The sequence below is a fragment of the Camellia sinensis genome, chromosome 6 (assembly GCF_055761805.1).
Source record: "Camellia sinensis isolate YWXY chromosome 6, ASM5576180v1, whole genome shotgun sequence".
Lineage (NCBI taxonomy): Eukaryota > Viridiplantae > Streptophyta > Magnoliopsida > Ericales > Theaceae > Camellia > Camellia sinensis.
In genome coordinates this window covers 172,605,204-172,611,203 of record NC_138966.1, presented here as the reverse complement: position 1 = coordinate 172,611,203, position 6,000 = coordinate 172,605,204, and positions in this window count along the sequence as shown.

Here is a 6,000-nt window from a genome sequence, read left to right as displayed (position 1 = left end):
GAAAGGTGTAGCTGCCATGGGTCTTGGAGGGGGAATGGTGGTGACCATGCTTACATCTGAAGCCCTAGCATTTGCTGCATTGCTGGTGCCTGTGTTGTTGTTGCGGTTGAAGGTTCTTCGAGGTTGCTCTCTATCTTGGTCAATCAAACCTTGTTTCATAGCATCCTCTATTTGTACCCCCATCTCATGCAAATCTGAAAAGGTTGGGAAGGGGAGCACAATCATTTTCTGCATCAGTTTTGGCTGGAGATTGCGCACAATCATCTGAATGTGATCTTTATCTGTAGGCCTTAAGGACATCATTGAGGCCTTCGCCCTCCACCGGGCCACAAAATTCGAAAAGCTCTCCTTAGGCTCCTGCTTTGTTGTCTCAAGATCACGGGTTGTAATCTCGATTTGAGTGTTATAGGAGTACTGTGTAATGAAAGCGTCGACCATCTCGTCCCAGTTCCGCTTAACATCATCTTCTAATTTTGCATACCAGATAGCGGCCACCCCTGACAAGGTCCGGCCGAATAGTGAAAGCTTCTGTGGTCTGGTGAGGCCCATCGGTCACAGTATATCTGAGAACAACCAAAGATGGACCATGGGATCCTCGGATCCGTCAAAGAGGTCGATTTGTGGCATCTTGAACCTATCTGGCAGCGTCACAGCCACATCGGTATATCCATTCTCGATGTCTGGGATGGACTTCACCTCTTGGGATTTCTTGAACAACTTCTCGAGCTTGCTCAATTTCAATGTTGTATGGTCTACCTCGAACTCAAAGGGAGAATCCGGTTGATTGACAGGCATAGGTGCCTTGGATAACTGTGGTAGAATCGGGGGTGGAGCCGGTCCCGTCGGGATGTCCGTATCTCCCTGGACATTTGGTGCCTCCCCGAGTGTTGGAATTCCTGGTGGGGGAGGAGCTGGGTGTGAAGCAGATGACCCGGTTTGTTGTTACAACCTGGCAATTAATTCTGCCTCCTGGGCCATGATCTCGGCTTGTTGTTTGCCAAACTTATCCCGGCGAACAGCGTCTTGCTGCATGGCTCTCATGGTCTCCTGCATTTGGGGCATCATTTCTTCAACTCCTGTCAATACCGCCATACTGCCCTGATCTATCTGAACTACTGGCAGGTCTATCTCTATAGCAACAATTGAGATCTCAGTCCGACTGTCCACTGATGGGGTAATCCATTGCTCTGGCAACCTCTGCTCAGATACACTGTGTCTTCTCGACCTCTGTTTGATAACCGGGGGTAGAGAGTGGAACACTGGTTGTCTGTCGACCAGATCCTCAGATCGATTGAGTCGGCGACCTCTTGTCCAGAGTGCTTGGGGAATATCTGCTTGGTCTTAAGAAATTGTGCTAAACTACCTAGAAAAAAGATAAATAAAGCAATAATAAGGAAATAAACGAGCAGACAAACAGATAGCATAACAGCGTAAATAAACACAACGCACAGTCGAGTATAATTAACACGCAATTGATAAACTGTTCTCAAAGACTGGTCATTATTCCCAAATCACTGTCCCCGAAGCTGAATCTGATACCCGCAGATAACTGATTCCGAAAATACTGAACTGGTGCCCGTAGGCCTGATACCCAAAATACTGAACTGGCACCCGCAGGCCTGATGCCCAAACTTGTAAACTGATACATGCATTCGTATAGAGACGCCCTCTAAAAGCACATAACAAAGAAGTGAGAGCCAAAACACCACTATGTTGGGGCAAGGTTTCCCTGTCCTATTTTGTCAGGAGCTAGGGTTTCACTACGCACGCAGCGGTTTCAAACAACCTATAAACAGGTAAGCAACCTGTCCTAGTTTGGAGTGGTCACTATGGATTCCAAATATGCACTAGGTCGAATGGTAAAAAATGAGGCCTCGGTAAAACCAAGGTTTGTGTTCCCGTCGTGGCAGAGCCCGCAACCGGTCAGTCTTACGGCACGCTTCTCGAAGCGAGCCTCCGGCAAACCGTTCAGGAACAGCATACGGCAAACACGGTGTCCTAGGCGCACCAATGCAAATGCAATGCAAAGAAACACATAAGTATAGTCAAAACCAGATATCATGAGTTCGAGTCAAGTTCTCCAAAGTCCCCAGCAGAGTCGCCAAAAACTGTAGACGCGCCCTTGGGCCTCACTACAGTTCAGACTCAATTTGTGTCACGGTCCTGTATCTAATCTCGCGGAGTGCAATGCAAGACCGATGAATCATCAAAGAGTCAAAATCCGGCAAATCGTTTTTCAAAATAGATTTTTTTGAAAGTAGTGCCAAACATGGACTGCATTGACAAATACAGAATTGCCACATAAATATTTTATTTTTTGGGAAATTTACGAAACCCTGACTCGTTGCCCGAGGCCACGTGTCCGTCATCACCAAAGTTGCCTCGGCTCGGGAACTTGGGTATGATTAGGGAAGGTCACTTCGTGAGCACCCCCGCTCGCCCGATCAAAGATCGGCCTCTACTAACCATGATATCTAGTTTTGAAAACATTATGCGTTCTTAAACCGATTATTAGCCTAGATTTACTATGTGATGCGCACAGCATACAAGTATAGACCGGATCGCCTGAATTGGAATAAAACATTTCATATTTATTTTTGAAAGCGGTTTGCTACTCGCAAGTAGGCTTAAAATGCAAATTTTGCCACCCTCGGGTGGGCTTAGAAAACATGGTTTTGCCACTATCTAGTGGGCTTAAAACTCACAGTCAATGCATTATTCCAATTCAGATAATCCAACCTTCACCGACAGGCATTCAGGCAGGTATATCACATAAGCAAATAGCCTCATCGTAAGCATGCTATCATGGCAGTCACTCACACATATGTAAGGATGCTAAAGCATAAAACTTACCGAGTACTCCAAGCCAAAACAGAAGCTGATTAGAAATCATGCATGAATCCTAACTATACAGAAATGCCTAATGTAACACATGCAAAAATGCAACTATAATAGGCTCGACTATTCTAAAATGACATGTGAAATGCTACAGCTAACAAGTATTCAACTCGGAATTGAGATACAAATGCAGTTAGTATGATGCGCCGAGCCCGGTGCATGCAAAACAGATGAATGATGCAAACATGCAAGCATAAGTATGCCTAATTGAAACGTTGCCCTAATCTAACCATCATAAACTGGTAAATAAAAGGGAGAAAGACGTGGGGTTGGAAGACATACATCACATGCACACACACTTATTACAGTTGTGCCCTCGCTCGGAGGGTCTGAATAAATAATACAGTCCGAATGAATAATTACAGTCCGAATAAGTACAAAATCCTTATTAATTAACAACTTAACTAGGAAAGAGGATAAATTAGCATGCAAGCTATGGACCACCTCAGCTCTATTCCGAATGATGAATGATGCATGTTCGAGTTGCCTTGCGCGGAAATCCATTGCGATGCCTCGATTCGCCTCTGTTTGCAATTAATGCCGAAATGTTGTGCAAGGCTTTAGAAAGCTACTGATTTCTGATTTGCTGCAATAGAGAGCAAGAAAGGGGCACAACAAAGTATTTTCACATATGTATGCATGACTACTTTCAGGGAGTGTAGTCCTCGATCCTCGTGCCACCAATCACGCATCTCGATGCATTATGGCCGAGGAGTTGAATTGCACGACTCGATGTGAAATGAGTGCACATATAAACACAACAAGACCTAAACTCCATCATGGGTAATCCGGAGTGTCGGGGACCGGGAATTGAGACACGTTCCGTCACTCGAAGTACGAAACGTCCCTAGTTTCCCGTGCTTGGGCTAACTCCTATCCCAAACACAATGCAAATGAGATGGCATACACAATGCGACTAACATACAACCTAGCATACACAATGCTATGAAATGGCATACATGATGCTCGATGTAACATGGCATACACAATGCTCTAACATGCAACCTAGCATACGTAATGCTATGGACCGAAATGGCATACACAATGCACGATGGACTTATACTAGAATGAGTGGACCTCAGCCACACTCACACCAGCGGCCATTAGATGAAAATGAGACAACCGAAATGGGTGCACACATGCACAAATACCAAGGACCGAACTTGAGGCATGTAATGCCACTCTACCAAAGCATGGCAAGGATGAAACATGACATGGAATAACATAAATTACAGCTCTAAAACAGCATGAAATATGGTCCCGAAACATGCAAACATGGCACACAATGCAAGCTAGGGGGCCCGGGTACCGAAACTAGTGAAGTGCGTTACACTAGAGGCACCCAAAGCAATGCACCAAAGGCAAAACCAACCCCAAACAGACCCTAGGCAGGTCTAAAATAGTGGAAAATTGGCCTAAAATGATGGCTCAACAAGCATGAAAATGAAGCTCATTCAATGGTCGGTAAACAACGCATTCAAGCCCGACTCTCAAGTACACTTAAAGAGATGAAAATATGGCAATATGGCATTCATATAGGCTCTGAAATGTGATGTAAAATGGCCTCAAAACATGAACACACCTCAGCACATGCATGCAATGGACTTCAAATCTCAAAGTTAAGCATGGGTATTGAACTACAAGCATGCAAAACAAACATCATTCAATCATAAGACCCAAAAAACAGAGCTAGGGAAGTCCAAAATAAGCACAATATCAGTTTATGACATGGCCAAAAAGTGCTAAAATCAAGGGCCCACAAAGCATGCAAAGAAAGCTAGTGAACCATGAGTTGTTCTACAACTATATGAAGCATATGAGGGCTCACCCAACCAGCCAAAAACAGAAGTATTTCATGCTAAAATATGCCCAAATAACCACTGAAACTCAGTCAATGCATGCAAAAATGATGAGCTCCTTTGGAAGGCCATGCAAGGGGTTACTCTACACCTATATGAAGGACACATAAGAGGTCAAAACCACCTCTAGAAATGAGTTATGAAAACCTTTAAACTCACTAAATAGGCCCTGGAATTGGTCTAGGAAGCATGCAATGAAAGGTCCCTTTGAAAGACCTTGAATAGGATTGCTCTACACATGCATCATAGACATAAAATATGGAAAAATGGGCTTTGGACAGCTAATGCAGACCATAAAACTCACAAAATAAGTCCTGGAATGTGGCTTTACAACATGCAAGATGGAGCCCCTTTGGAAGGCCAACAATGCTAATAAAGAGGACAAGGGGTGAGAGGGTCACCCCTCTTTGATTTTGAACCTCAAAAGCACATCTAAGCCACTGAAAATCTAGTAGATTTCAGTGGCTAAAAGGGCGAACCATGGCCAAAGCAAATACTCAAACACAAGGCTCAAAACATGAGGAAATGAAGCATGGAAGGGGGAAGATGACCTCAAACAGAAAAGAGTCCTTAAACAAAAATGTTTAAAAGATCAAAAAAAGACTTTTTATAGTTTATGGAAAATCTCAAAAATGCTTGTAAGTAAGGCTAAGACAACATGCAAAATAAGCCCTAAAAGAGAGATAAAGCATACAAAGATGTAGGAGACCTCAAACAGAAAAGTATCCTTAATCAAACTTCAAGAGGAGCTCAAAATAAGGCACTTTACAATTTATGACAAAGTCCATAAATGCTTGCAAATAAGGCTAATCAATGGAGAAAAATAATGCAAGAAAAAGGAAAATGGAGACTTACCCTTGAAGGGCAGGTTTCCAGCAACTTCTGGAGCAAGATGGGAGCTCCTTAACCTCTGCAAATCAGCTCCATGATGCTAGAATGGATGGTGGAGGTGATAGGTTATGAGGTGTAGTGTAAATGACCAAGAACAAGGGTGTTTTGGAGCTTGGATGAGAGAGATATGGAGAGTTGTATGTGTGTGCCTCAACTGGTTTTTTTCTAACCCTTGAAAATGAAGACGAGCCTCTCTAAAGCTTCTCTTTGCAGCTTCAAATATCCTCCATACACGTGTATGGAGGATGGTCCAAATGCCTCCCAACTGGCACAACTGGATTGTATTCAGAGAGAGCAAAAAGCAAGAAGCAGGCCGACTAGTTCAAGTGGCCGGCCGGCCACTCCCTCTAGT